Genomic DNA, 15,912 nt, shown 5'->3' with positions numbered 1-15,912 from the left:
GTTTCTCTGACAGCAAATTCTACAAAAAGTTATTAATTCCTGGAGAAAGGTTACTTGCGTGGAATTTAACTGAAAGCACTTCAACCGATACTGAACCAAAAGCCCACTGATAACCAAGAACACAGAAGCCATTTGCTCTGTTTTAGCAAAAGCCAACTGAATTTCTGTGGAAAGCAATGCGAAACAGTCGTTCGTTCCCTTATACCTTTGAAAACCAAATTGGGAATCGAGGGTAAGGGTTTTTCCAAAGATATTAAATTAACAAGATATCCCACTAATAAATTCCTCATACAAGGCATATAATTACCACCCGAATGTGATCGCAGCGCCATCTGTTGAGTGCACATTGAAACTGTTGGGAGTTCCCCGCCAACTTTACCACCTGGGCTCAATAACTGACAGGTGTCAGCATGACAGATGTCAATGCGGACGTTGATGATCAGCCGAGGAAAGAGGACGATAGCATCATCATTATAATGCGATAGCAAGATTCTTAAGCGAACCCCACACGGTAAGAAATATTGTCAATACTTACAAGTATTGACAATAATATTAATGATGTGAATACAAAAATATTGTCAATACCGATGTATTGACGTCAATATAAAATGTATTGACAATACGATTATTGTCAATAAAAGCAATCGTGTACGGTCCACATTACTTGTTTGTGATTGTTCCGATTTTCAATCATTATCACTTTATACGCAACAGGAATACTTGAGAAAACCATCACACATCCAAGCGCGCATCATGATATGCTTGTAATATGTTTTACTTTCGAGCGAAAGAGTTTCCAATATACCACCGGTATCAGTAAGATGCAAATCTCTAATAGTAATAGTTGATTTGCGGAGCTGGTGCTCAAAAAAATCTTAATACGCATAGAAGCAAACATGGGAAAAGCATTCACTCTCTCTAAAGAATTATTCCAACACCCCAGCCACTGGAAATGCAACGTATCGAAATCATTGCTGAACGTAATAAAATATGCCGTCTTCTTTGGCCAACGCAGCATGCATTCTAATAATAAAAAATGTATTTGAGAAATAAAAGCATTTTAAAAATATCAATCCTGTACCTCAACGAGCAACATTTTGAAATCTGCATTGCCAAGTCTTTTTTCCAATATGGCGGGATTTAGAGCCCTACCCTAATAAAAATCACCATTCACGAACCGTAACCCAAATGGTTTAACCGTATTATACATAGTTTGAAAGATAACCTGAACAGGTTGATAAGCACTTTTTATAATTATTGTTTATGTGGGTATAGGCTCTGTCACTGGGGCTGATCTTCGCTAACCCATATATTTTGACATTCTTGGGTTAGTTTTTGTGTGGTTTGTGTTGGCTCCCATTCGCTGTCATCTTTTTTACTCGGATGCAAAATTATAGGGAGCAAACAATTTGATTAGGGACCTGATGTATTTACAGGATAAATCATAGATTCCGATAGAAAATCCCATTATACGCAATTCTCCTTTATTCTCTATCTCTTCTACTGTTGGTCTCGCTGCGCGCGTTTACAACACATCACAAACAATACCTAGAGGTAACCAAAGATCGCATGAAAAGTGAATGAATGGAATAAATGAATGAAATACCTACTCGCTACGAGAGAGAGAGAGAGAGAGCGAGAGAGAGAGAGAGAGAGAGAGAGAGAGAGAGAGAGAGAGAGAGAGAGAGAGAGAGAGAGAGAGAGAGAGAGAGAGAGAGAGAGAGAGAGAGAGAGAGAGAGAGATAGAGACAGCGGTGAAACATAATTTGTTTGGCTAAAATTTGTAGTTTACGGTGTACTGACTCGTTGTTTTGAAACAACTATCGAATGTAATTTTTCAAATGAATCATTCTCATGCTGGTTGCGACAGTGTAAAGACGTTCGTCTCTTCATTTGAGCTGCATTTTTTTCACCAGAGCATTTGACTGCAAGTTGGTTATGCTCAAAATTCGTTTAGTTGAAACCAAACGCTTCAGTGGAGAAAAGGAATTGTTGACTAATGAAAATTTAACGTTTTCTTTTCTTTGTTTTTTTCTATTAATAAAGTCTTTTTTGGAATTTTAAGTGAATAACGTGATTGGAAGTGATTGTCTTAAGATTACCTTGATGAAAAATATAATTGATTAAAAAAATACCGAGTGATTAAACAAGTGAAAACATATGAACCATATATAACTGAAAATCTGTGACCAGTAAAAAGGAGTTTAACCCAACAGAAATCTAGTGCTGACCAAGGGATACAACAAAACCTATGATATCCAACCATTTTGGATTGGAACCGTAGCATATGCAAAAGCACATATTAATTTTCAAAACTAATTTGATTGGGTAAGTATTTTGTGTATAAAGAAAACAATTATGTATAGAAAAACAGTTGTTATGATTCCTGAAGAATAAAGTCAGCATATCAATATAAACTTAAAATTAAAATACTCCATGAATGCAAGCATTCAAATGTATTTAAATCAAACTTTGTTTAACTTAAAAAAGCAGAGCCTTGAAGAATTCAGATTTCATCCATTGCTAGAATTCTGTTTATAATAGAAATTTTGCCCATTCAGCAGTGATAGATTTAGAGAAATTTTACTCCTGAATACACTAGACTTTTGCTAACTGAAACCGGCTTACTTTTCAATTAGCTAGCGGCAATTGCTAAATGAAGTGCATTTCATGTGTCAAACCAGTTATCAAATGCACTTAAATAAAATGTATCATTACTGATTACTCAGTCGGTAAAGGTGCAGCTACAAAGCAAGACCATGCTGGAGGTGACTGGGTTCAATTCCCGGTCCGGTCTAGGAATTTTTCGGGTTGGAAAATTTCTCGACTTCCCTGGGTATGATTGTACTTACCATACAATTATACTAATGCAAAAATGATGCAGGCATCGAAAGCTCTTAATTAATAACTGTGGAAGTGCATCTAGAGCACTAAGTTGAGAGCATGCAATAAGCTAACATGCAATAAGCAATTAGCTTGACATGCGAAGAAGATCATCTGGCTTATCTTGACATTTTGAAATGCACAAATCTGAATCAAATCAACATATCTGAAATTTCTTACAGTTGTAAGTCTTTCAATTAGCGAACGGCTAGGGTATATCATAAAATCAACTCACAAAGTATCCGGTATTGATGCGTTGTGGCAAATCTGACAGTTAGACAATAGATTTAGCTATTTATTTGGCGCAACATGTCGAATTTGGATGCATTGTGCCCGGCTCTTAAGACCTAAAGGAACCCCTAATTTGTGCCCAACAACGAGTTAAGGTCTTTTCTCGTACTTACTTTTTTTGTAAGATTATGTGTAGCAAAATGAAAAAAATATATGCTTTCGTACCATATTATTTTCTAACAGCTAATAGAAAGCTGCAGCAATTTATAGCAAATGCAAAAAAGCAACTACGGGAACTGACTTTCACTCGAAAATACTTTTGATCCTGTTTAATGTTGTTTTATTTAGAGAAGTTGAAAGTGGAGCAATTTGGCCACAGAGAGAAACTTAAAATTGATTCGAATAAACTCAAAATAGCAAAATCAGCTCGAGTATAAGGAAATTTGATGAAAATTTTACTCAATCTCTGAGTTTACAAGTGAACTGAGTTAAATTTGCATCGTTTTTTATCATATTCGAGACAGTTTTGGGAAAAATTGAGGAAACTGTTACGCACTCACTGAGTAAGTGCACATTTAAATCAAATTCAACTCAATTTTGATTTACTCTCATCGACTATGAGAACTTGCTTTGCATCAGCAAATTTCAGTAAATATAAATTAAGGCATGAGTCATATATATAGTCGTATATATAAGCGCAATATCATAAATTTCGTAGCATTTAAGGATGACCAGCCAAGTAGCAAAATGCACTACAAAGGAGAGGAATCGAAAGTTGTTGCTACATCAAACGTAAACAAAACCTTAAACATTGCCGTAAATTTATTGAAATTAATAGGTTCAATTTTGAATTCATTTTTGATATTAAAATTTCCTACAATTGAGCATTTTCACTTGTAATGTGGTTCTAAATGATTTAATTTTTGATTTTATTTTAAAATAAATGTTAATGAGCAGTCCTGATAGTTTAAAAAATTGTTGATTAGTTTAAATTGTTTTGATGTACTGAATTGATTAGTAATAGTAAAATTCTCTTAAATAGAGAAATACAATAAAGAAATATGAAAATATAAAAATTTTCAGTTTTAAAAACAACAACTTTACGATCAATAACGAAATATATTAATTCTACAACGTAAAAAAACCAAATATCTAATTACTGTATTATCGTAACTTTTACCCAGGGGGCCTCTAACGTCCTCTTTTATGATATAACCGGAGATTAATCAGACGGAAAATCTCGATAGTAAAAAAAATAAGTTGAATGTTTCGTAGCATTAAAATAATTTTAATTATAATTTGTCCTAGCGGAAGATTCATTTCATATTTCCTCCTACAAAAACCATTTATTTTAGTCTCACAGCCCAGGAAGTAGAAGAAGAGTTATTGTTTATTTGGCCTTCTTTCACTGAGCCTCCGAAAATGTAAAATTTTGTACATTTTTGAAGTGTCTGTGGCTGAACTCGATTATAGTGAAAAGTGAAAATTGACCATAGCGGCGTTTACTTAATTTGATCATGTCACAGCAGTACAGCGGAGACTTACAAACTTCAGATCTAAGGAAAACCGCCGTAGATATACAAACTTCAAGAGATTTCTGCAAATTTAAATAGAGGTTCTGCGTGATTCAGTGAAATTCTCCAAGCTTCAGAGGAGTCTGAACTTATAACAGGAAAGTTCTCTTAATTTCAGAGGAGTTCTCTTAATTTCAGAGGAAATTTCTAAACTTCAGAGAAGTTATTGGAAGGTTTCAGAAATGAGTTGTTAACATCAGAGCAGTTCAGCAAATTTCTGTGAACTTCAGGAAATTTTAAAGAAATCTAAAGAAGATCTACAAACTTCAAGAGAACTTTTGCGAACTTCAAACAAGTTTGCTTTCAGAGGAGTTCTTCAAAATTCAGGTATGTTTTGTAAACATTAAAGAACTTCTCCGAACATCATTCAACAACTTCTTTTCAGCTGCGAGAACTTATCTGAAGTTTTAGAATATTCCCTACAGGTCCTAGAACTTCCATGCAGTTCCTATAATTTTCCTATAGCTCCTAGAATTTCCCTGCAGTTCCTAGACCTGTTCTGAAGTTGCTAGAACTTTACATCCCTGAAGTTCAGAGCAGAACTGTTTTGAAGTTCCGAAAACTTTTCACAAACTTTGAGAATTTCTCTGAGGTCGTTAATTTGCACTAAAGTTCCGAGTAGATTTTCTCTAATTCCGAGAATATCTTCTATGAAGCTTCCAAGAAAACTTATCTTCTTTAGAAAAGTTCTCAGGATTAAGAGAAGTTTAATTTTACATAAGTTTAGTAAATTTAAGGAAAGTTCTGCAAACCATAAATAATGTTTAGAGAACTTGAAGCCCAGAAATATTCGGAAAAGTTTGGAAATATTTAGGGCAACTACAAACTACAAGAAAGATCAGTAACCTTCAATTAACAGTGACAACTTTGAAAAACATGTGATAATTCTGAGAACCTCCAGCAAGCCCTGAGATCTTTCGACATGTTCAGAAAACTTCAGAGAAGCTTTGTAAACTTAAAAAAAATCTTGGAAAATCAGAGAAATTCTACGGACTTCAGAGAAGCGCAGCTATGTTCAGAAAAAATATTGAGATCTTCAAAGAAGCTCTACGAACGTCATAAAAAATCTGTGATTGCTCGTTTTCAAGCACAGAAAAGGTTCATTGAGCTACGTATACAGTGAAAAATCACTGTCCATACTGCACCAGAGTAGATATATAAATTTGAGTTAACAGAAAATAACCACAGGAATGTTTCTTTAAAATGCCGGAATGTAAAGAACGATATTGAATATAAAGATGATAGCCAAAATAACAGTGATAATAGTTAAAAAACAAGTGGGAGAATAAAGAGGTAAAGATGGATGATTTGCTTCACATGTCAACCCTGTTCCACGACCTACTAAATTTAAATACTTTATTACTGAACCTTATCAATCTCCTTATTCACATGTGCTGAAGAGTACAAAACTTATTCATATTTATATTAAAGGGAAGCAGCCACCTGTTTTCAAGTACAAAATGATACGTATTACTACTACAAATTGAAGGAGGCCAAGCGGCGCTGCTGAAATAAAAAACAATTGAAGAAGCAAGAGAGTTGGGCAACCAATCGATCAGCACCAAGTGTGTTTTTTTTTCAGTTACCGTGGGGACGTAATTTGTGATTAGCCTGTCCATTTCACATTGTCTCATTAGCTATAAAAGGCCCTTATATTTGACATTGACGGTGGATGTCAAAATGACGTTTCACATCCATCCATTGGTGTCCAATTTCTATTCCAATAATCGATTAATTGATTAACGAACCGTAAATTCAATTATAGTTTATTTCATGCCAGCATTACCTTCTTCAGAGGATCACCGATTCGAACATGTTCTGCGCTCTCATTGGTGGAAAAATGAGGTTACAGCGAACAAAAAAAATCGTTTAGTTATTAATCGAGTAATTAAAAAAGGAGACATCTCTGATTTTTTGTGTGACTGTTTTGATAAAAATGCGTAAAATTTCAACAAAAAACCGAGGGGGAATCATAAACACAAAAACACGTAGTATACGTTGTATTCTAGGGGTATTCGTTGGTTGAAGAGAACCGTGAAAGAGGACACTTAAATTTAATTTTTTTTTCTTCCGAGCATTTTTTTTGGCTAAACTTAAAGAAAAGTAAAAAGAACTCATACACAATGTCCCGTACTAATATTGTATTGTTATTATAGGTAATATTATTTAATGGTTCTCGGTACCATGGAGTCCTTTTGGACATTTGAGCCGAACAAATAAACTAATATATAAAAAATTATAGAATAAAGATGCCAGTAGTAGTTGTATGTAGACGAAAAATTGTTGTTAATTCTAATCAAATACTGAAGTTATTAAAACCATAATTATTTTCTAAGATGATAGAGCTCGGTATTTTAAACCAGTAGATATCACCACCCAATGCAATCAAATCAAATTCTGACCTAACCCAGTCCATGCCAAGCCAATTAGAAGCTACAATATCCCACCCAGGCATACCAAAAGTACCGCCTCATGACAGTATTCCAACGGCTGTTGCTTTCTTTTTCCTACGACAGCCTTGATATTGAGCTATAAGCGACATCCCACAATGAGGCTGTCATACGACATGCAACATTGCCTTCTCGTGCAGGACACGACAGCTCGTTTTTATTCATGTATTTTGTGCGTTCGGATATTACAGCCTCGGATGGTCATTCGTAACGTTCTTCGTACATACAACAAGAAGTCCATCAAACTGCCGATTCGTTGCTGCTGTCTTTGAAATTTTGTTCGTATGTCGTGAGACTGCTACTACGCTATAAGTGTGACGCCGAAACTCGTTCGGTTGCTATCACGTTCGTGCTGCCCATTGCAAAATTTTCATCCGATATATTTTTAAAAATGCGCGGTCTTGAGCAGATCAGACATTCCGACGAAAAATATAAACCTAGCCGACCCCAACCTGACTTCTATCAAACCCCAACCCGATGTTGGCCCGACATTGACTAGACATAAACACAGAATTGACCCGACATTTGGCCGACGTCGATCATAAATTGACCTTATATCGATCCGACATACTCTGTTTACATTATGCTGGCTCATTAGCGCTAGTGAAATAGCATAAGTGTAAACACCCCATAAAACACACAAAGCAACAGTCAATTCAGGTATAAACCAACTGTCGCGAGAAGGCTGTACTATTTGGAAGCCTGAAAACAATTCAAAGCTAAGCTTTTCGAAACCAGACTAACCCTCATCCTATCATTATTTCTTTAATTCTGTCAAACACTTCCTGCCCTAAACTTCACTTATTAAAAAAAAACCTGATTAAAGATAGAAGTATAATTTATGATGGCTAATGGGAAAATTTTCACTACTCACTGAAACTAAAATAGATTAAATTAGAAGATTTATTCTACTACCCCTTAAGCTATTTGTCTACATAAGCGGACCCCTGCGTCCTATTTGTTCCATGAGTCAGTATACAGCTTTAATTTTTCTATATCTTCTTATTGTGCTTTGGCCTAACTTTCTCTGTTGTCCTGCGACAAAATGCTTCAGTTACAGGCCTGTTCCTTTTTTATAAAGGTTCAATTTACTTTGTTGCATTTTCGAAAAATTTAAGACTAGTTTTGTTCCACGCATTATTTCATATTGCAAAAAGCTATGATGCGAGCGAGTGTGAACCTTAATTGTTTATTGTTGAGTATGTGCTTCAATCATGGCTACATGCTTCCACCGCAACGTGCTCTATCATGGTAAATGATATTCGCAAATGTCACAACAAAAGAACACCATATCAGGACCCACGATTCAAAGCCAACAGCCATTTTCGAAACATTCGCCCTATTCGATAATTAATCAATATATAAGATTATTTGATATACAGTGTTTATTATTGTTTCAGGCATTAGTGAATTGCGGAAAATCCCGTCCGTAGCTTTATACAGCCATTCCAAAGCAAAACGATATAGTGGTTCTCAGAATTTCGTAACAATTGGTAGGTTTGTTCCTTATCGAAAAATATTAAACCCGTATTTTTTTTTATTTTCTCATTAGAGTGACCATTTCCATGTTAGGGTGGTAAAAAAAATCGATTTTTTTCAATTTTTTTTCCAAAAATGGCATTTTTTTTAATCATAGCTTTTGAACCATTGAACAGATTTGAATGATCAAAATATCAAATGAAAGGTTATTAAAAATACTTTTTCAAAAATTGGAGTTTTGTATAGAAGAACTTTGATTGTATTTATTTTTTATGGTTTTCATGGTTTGTAGACAATAGGCGTAACACGATTCTATTTTTTTTTTTTTGAAAATTTAGGCTTTTCTTCGTTGTTGAGTTCCGATTTTTTGAAATTATCATGTTTAGAATTTTCGCCCATTACTCCAATACGACTAGATTACCCTGCGTCTCCATTGATACATATCGAATGTATCATGGTTACATTACTTACTTATTTCAATTTCTGATCCTAGACTACCATGATATTCATAGAAACTTGAATCAAATTTATTTTATATAATTAATAATTACTACAGTGATTCATAGCATAGGAATTCAAATAGAATGTATTTATATTAAATTTGGGTAGTACATCTTTCACGGACTGTTTGGAACTCCATATCTAGTCCATATTTGGACTAGAATCAATGCTTTGATAAGACAATCTTATGGTTTCCAACTATGCACATGGCTGGTTTGAAATAAAATTCATTAATTTTTTATTATTTTTTTTATTTATATGCATAAAACATGCTTAAAGATACTTTCAAAGTTTCACAAAATGTTCTTCTTCTGAGAACGAGAATCGTTTCACAATAATATAATTTTCATTTTCTGGCCTAAAACAATGATATGACTGTGTTCCGGAAATTTGTTTGACACGATTATAACGGGTTTTAAGTTTTCTTTCCATCGTTTTATGATCTACGTCTGAAAAAAAGCCATAGTGCTTTTTTGAATCGATTTTAGAAATTACCCATGTATAAAGCTCATTGGCAGTTGTAATGAGATGCCCCTGCAAACTTGCTTTAGCAGCATTTCGTTTTAAGACTCCTCCATCACATGGACCTTTACCATGGCATGTGGCGAAAATGTTCCACTCCGCATCTATACCAAAATCCTTTTTCATGTGGCACAAATTAAAAGCTGTCATCTTATTTTTGTACTGACTGCCTGATCCATGTGAGAAAAAGTGAATTTTCTTAAGGCTGGGTATCTTACTCTTGATGAAATTTATGCAATTAACTACGAATAATCGAACTGAAACATGGTTGTGCTTGGTAAACTCCGCGATTGCAGTGGAACTAGTAAACATTAAATCTTTGGTATGATCATCTCTATAATAAATAGCAAATGGACGTGCGTTTGCCCAATGAAATACTTGTACAGCGTCTTGTACCACAAATGAAAAGTTTTCAGAAAAATCACATATTATTATACATTCCGTTACTTTCAAGTTACTTTTACATACTTCAAGTATTTACCTTGTTGTTCAGCTATGAAATTATGTGGTGATAAATCGGATAACTTTTCCAAAAACATGTCTACAAACTCTTGAGTTTCCAACTCCACTAAATCCATGATACAACGGTCAGCTTGACGCCATTGTTTAAATTTTAAGGATTCCACATTTCCATCGGTCAGGATAGTAACCATTTCTGAAGACAAATTTTCTATACCTGGGCAATGATCACACATTTTAACCAACACTGTTATGTGGGGTTGGTGCAAATAATTTTAAAAAACAAGTCATGGTATGATTTCACATCAGCTGGAAGTGACTTTCTATCTTGAAGAGTTTTAAAAATTAATTTAACATTTTGGTGGTAAACACACACACACAAACAGTATGTGTGCCTCTCGTTCCTGCCAGAATGCAATGCTTAGGGCGGTTACTTGCAAACATTGGAAACCCTATTTTAGTTGCGGGATATTGATCCTTGCAAATGGCATAAACTTCTTGCAAATTACACAATACTAGTCTTCGTTGTATGTAAACCTTTTTTTTTTTTTTTATAATTCGTTTATTTTCCCAGGCTCATTTGCTGTAGCTTTGCGGAGCCGATATTCATTGTTTAAATAACAAAATTACTTAAAACTAACGTTAGTAAAGCGGAGGCCGATTACTCGCGGCTATCTCGAGGTTAGGGGTAACAAATTGTAACAAATGGATGGCAGGGTAGGGATTGTGAACACAAGGTTTGGAGAGCAATGTGCTCTTGATCTCGAACTAGGCGACACTCTGATGAAAAAGACAAACATGGGGGTACACCGATGGGCAACTAACAACTTGGGAGAACACAAGATGACACTAACTACTAAATCCTCAAATCTATCCGTTTTAAAAACACATAAATTAAATTCAAATAGTCGAGGTCTCTAACGGGTATCGCGGGTTGTTTTCCTCGGGCCCTGAGGGATATGGATAACTCAGATCTGGCAACACGGTGTAAGGTACATGACCAAACAACGTGCTCGATATCGTGATAACCACTGCCACACGCACATAAATTGCTGCCTGAGAGCCCAATTCGATAGAAATGCGAGTCTAACGAGCAGTGATTGGACATAAGCCTTGATATAACGCGTATAAAGTCGCGGCTCATGTCCAACCCTTTGAACCATGGCTTGTTCGACACCTGAGGGAGAATAGAATGTAACCATCTTCCCAATTCACCATCATTCCATTTTTGTTGCCAACTGATGAGGACTTGCTGACGAGCAATGGAGAAAAATTCGTTGAAGGCGATTTGTCGCTCAAAAATATCGCCTTCCATAGCGCCCACCTTAGCCAATGAGTCCGCTTTCTCATTACCCGGAATTGAGCAATGAGATGGGGCCCAAGCTAAGGTGATAGTATAGGAGCAGTTAGATAAAGCACTCAGTTTAGATCGTATTTCAGGCAGGAAATACGAGGAGTGCTTCATCGGCCTCATTGAACGAATAGCCTCCAATGAGCTAAGACTATCCGTAAAAATAAAATAATGGTCAGACGGTAGTGAGGCAATTCGCTCTACTGCGTAAAATATAGCTGCGAGTTCCGCAACGTATACTGAGCATGGTTTCTGCAGCTTATAAGAGGCGCTATGAAATTGATTAAATACACCAAATCCAGTGGAAGCATTTATGGTTGACCCATCTGTGAAAAATCTTTTATCGTTACTTACATGGTCAAGTACCACCATATTTGCGAAAATTGAGGGAACAACCATCGACCGATGGTGATCTGGTATTCCATGGATTTCTTGCATCATGGTCAGATCAAAATTTACAGAGGAACTATAGAAGACTTGAAAGCAATCACGATTGGAGATTAATGAAGAAGGACCAACCTCCAGCGTCATGTACTCATAGTACAAACTCATGAATCTTGTTTGAGGATTTCTGTCGAGTAGCTTCTCAAAATTTTCTATTACCAATGGGTTCATTACTTCACAACGGATAAGAAACCGGAAGGACAGTTCCGCGAAACGATCTGTCAGTGGGAGAACACCCGCGAGTACTTCGAGGCTCATCGTATGCGTCGAGTGCATACAGCCAAGCGCGATTCGGAGGCAACGGTATTGAACCCGTTGCAGCTTCAAGATATGTGTTTTTAACGCGGATTGAAAGCAGAAGCTACCGTACTCTAGAACCGACAAGATGGTTGTTCGATACAACCTGATCAGATCTTCCGGGTGTGCTCCCCACCAAGTTCCAGTAATTGTACGAAGAAAATTAATTCTTTGCTGGCATTTTTGTTTCAGATACGCAATATGTTTTCCCCATGTGCATTTGGAATCGAACCAGACACCTAAATACTTAAAAGAAATACTTTGAGTGATTGTTTTACCCATTAGCTGAAGCTGTAACTGTGCAGGATGGTGCTTCCTAGAAAAAACAACCAACTCAGTTTTCTCCGGAGAGAATTCGATACCCAGCTTCATAGCCCAAGTAGACAAGTTGTCTAAGGTATCTTGCAATGGTCCTTGCAGGTCCGGTGCACTTGGCCCTATAACAGACACAACGCCGTCATCTGCAAGCTGCCTTAGCGAGCAATTTTCATCAAGACAACCATCAATGTCTTTGACATAAAAATTATAAAGAAGGGGGCTTAAACATGAGCCCTGGGGGAGACCCATGTAACTAATTCGTGAAGTTGTCGAGTTTCCATGAGAAAAGCTCATATATTTCTCAGACAACAAGTGGCTCAAATAGTTGTTCATAATTGGTGAAAGCCCACTATCGTGGAGTTTATCCGAAAGGACATCGATACAAACAGAATCAAAAGCCCCCTTAATGTCCAAGAAAACTGAACCCATTTGCTGTTTTTGCGCATAGGCCAGTTGAATTTCAGTTGAAAGCAACGCAAGACAGTCGCTCGTTCCTTTGCCTCTCCGAAATCCAAATTGCGTATCTGAAAGTAAACCATTCGACTCGACCCATTTGTCTAGACGAAAAAGAATCATTTTCTCCAACAATTTCCGTATACAGGACAGCATCGCGATGGGACGGTACGAGTTAAAATCCGACGCGGGTTTACCGGGTTTTCGAATGGCGATAACTCTTACTTGCCTCCAATCATCCGGAACAATGTTGTGCTCCAGAAATTGATTGAATAAGTTCAACAAGCGTCTCTTCGCGACGTCTGGGAGATTTTTGAGCAAGTTAAACTTGATTCTATCCATTCCTGGAGCTGAGTTGTTACATGAGAGGAGAGCAAGTGAGAATTCCACCATCGAAAACGGAGAATCTATTTCGTTATTACCCGACGGACGATCACGAACGTTGGTTTGAACCGGCACCGAATCCGGGCAAACTTTCCGCGCGAAGCTGAATATCCAACTGTCTGAGTACTCCTTGTCTTCGTTGACCGGTGATGACGCGTTTCGCATTCTCCTGCCGACATTCCAGAGTGTTCTCATGGAAGTCTCTCGCGACAAACCATCGACGAACCGACGCCAGTAACCGCGTTTCTTGGCTTTAATCAAGCCCTTGAAAGTTTTCTCGAGGTCGGTGTACCGCTCGAAATCCCCGACCTTACCGTGTTTGCGGAAGCGTTTAAACGCGGCGGACTTCTCGCTGTTTGCGTTGGTGCAATCCTTATCCCACCACGGAGTAAGAGGTCGTCTGCGAATGGAAACACCCGGAACGCGTTTCGTCTGTGCTTGAAGAGCGGAGTCAACGATAAGTTGCGATAAAAAGGAGTACTCATCCAGCGGAGGGAGTATCTCAACCGATTCAATACCACCGAGAACCGTGGCCGCAAATTTTTTCCAGTCGATGTTTTTCGTGAGGTCGTACGCGATGTCAACCGAGCGAGTGGAAGATGAACCATTGGTAATAGAAATTTTGATTGGCAAATGATCACTACCGTAGGGATCTTGGATTACTTTCCACGAGCAATCCAACGATAGTGAACTCGAACAAAGTGAGAGGTCTAATCTGCTTACTCTTGCTGGAGGTTTGGCTACTCGTGTTGCTTCCCCGGTGTTCAGAATTGTCATTTTGAAGATGTCGCACATGTCGTATATCAAGGTTGAGCGGTTGTCGTCGTACAGTTCCCCCCAGCCTGTACCGTGAGAGTTAAAATCTCCTAAGATCAACCGAGGCTCAGATAAAACTGAGCAGATATCTGAGAGACCTTGGCGAGAAATCGCAGTTCTCGGAGGAAAATATACTGAGGCAATACTGAGGCTTTTACCTCGAATATTTACCTGACACGCGACAACTTCAATGCCTGTCACGGAAGGCAGATCGATTCTATAAAAGGAATGGAGCTTATTAATCCCTAGAAGCACCCCTCCATACGAATCTGCTCGATCAAGGCGAATAATGTTAAAATATTGGAAAGGGAGATCGGTGTCTGAAGAAAGCCATGTTTCACAAAGAGCAAATGCGTCACAAAGTAAGTTGTGAACTAAAAATTTGAATGCGTCAAGTTTCGGTATAAGACTTCTACAGTTCCACTGAAGAAGAGAGATCATATCTCCGACCTCATTCGGAAAATTATCCATCAAAAGATATGATCGATGCAAGGAAGGACCACCTAGAAGCTAGTTGCTTCAAAAGAGTTTTCACAAATGGAAGCACTAAATTAATAATGTTCCTAGTTGAGTCAGAGACGTTGAATATATTGAAGATGCTCTCCACAATTCCAGAAAACGTGAACATGGCATCATGTTCTTGCTGGTTATTTAGCTGATTTTCTGGCTGAAAAACTGGGATATCTGGGGTTTTAGATGATCCCGGAAGTGGCGGAAAGTCTTTGTTAAAATTACAAACTTGAAATCCCGGTGGTGGGGGTTTTGCTACATTTCCGCTACCTCTTAAATTTGTCAAGGTAGGTTGAGAGTCCGTACGAGAGGCCTTACGAGGTTTTTGGGTGACGTTTGTTTTGGACCGCTTCCTCGTGTTGCCGTTAAAGACAAAAGGACTACTCTCACCAACCTCTGAGTCAGAGCCCTGATCATCATCTGGCAGGAGGTGGAATGTGTTGTTGCTTTTTGGGGTGGTTTGGGAAGATGAAGCGGTCGTTTTCAAAATTTCTGCTAACGAGCGCTTAGAGCGAGCTTGCAAGGACCGCTTTAGTTTTTCTCCCTACTGTTTGTACTTCCGGCAATCACTCAGAGCATGCGGAGCATCCTTACAGTAAACGCATATTGGTGTAGCATGACAAGGACCCTCCGTATGCTCCTCCCCACATTGATCGCACCGCGGTTTGTTGGAACAAAAGTCCGCGGTGTGACCTAGTTGTTTGCATTTCAAGCAATTCATTACCCTCGGTACAAACAAGCGTACAGGTAGTCGAACCTTCCCAATTGTGACGTAGTCAGGTAATGCCGATCCTGAAAAGGTCACACGAAACGAATCTGAGAGGGTATACTTTTTGTTTGTGCCTATGTGCGACACTGACTGCAGTTGAATGCAGTCCAGTATTTTGACTTTCGGAAGGGCACGGTTTTTGAAAATGCCGAAAGATTCGACTTGCAGGAAATCCTCACAAGTCAGACTCGAATCGGTGACCACTCCTTCAATTTCTACGTCACAACTGGGGACGTAGACTCGATATTCGATCGAAAAAAGCTCACAGGCAACAATTCGGTTTGCCTGTTTCAGGTTATCAACGGTAACGCGCAGTTTGTTTGGCGTCACCTTAAAGATATCGGTTACGGCCGAAAAATGTTTTGTCAGATCCTTTGAAATCCGAGAAATATTCAAAGGTTTTTGTTTGGGCCGGAAGAAAACAACCCACGGACCTTTCGAGTCATCAGGGTAAGCCTTGTGGCGGGGGGT

The 15,912-nt window shown here is 37.8% G+C and overlaps 1 protein-coding gene and 1 pseudogene across 1 annotated transcript in view; one reads left to right on the top strand and one right to left on the bottom strand.

Annotated features, from left to right (window-relative positions):
* Window positions 1–1,893: 1,893 nt before the first annotated feature.
* Window positions 1,894–15,912, top strand: part of thw (thawb) — a 305,735-nt gene continuing 291,716 nt past the window's right edge. Inside the window, exon 1 of the mRNA XM_065222342.1 lies at window positions 1,894–2,328. The gene's annotated coding sequence lies outside the window, so the exon portion shown is untranslated. The remainder of the gene's footprint in view (window positions 2,329–15,912) is intronic.
* The window catches only part of LOC135701522 (uncharacterized), a 28,766-nt pseudogene continuing 23,203 nt past the window's right edge, over window positions 10,350–15,912 (bottom strand).

Source organism: Ochlerotatus camptorhynchus, unplaced genomic scaffold (assembly GCF_037179485.1).
Source record: "Ochlerotatus camptorhynchus isolate MF236.1 unplaced genomic scaffold, CSIRO-AGI_Acam_v1.1 ptg000166l, whole genome shotgun sequence".
Classification (NCBI taxonomy): Eukaryota; Metazoa; Arthropoda; class Insecta; order Diptera; family Culicidae; genus Ochlerotatus; species Ochlerotatus camptorhynchus.
This window is presented reverse-complemented; position numbering and strand designations above follow the sequence as displayed.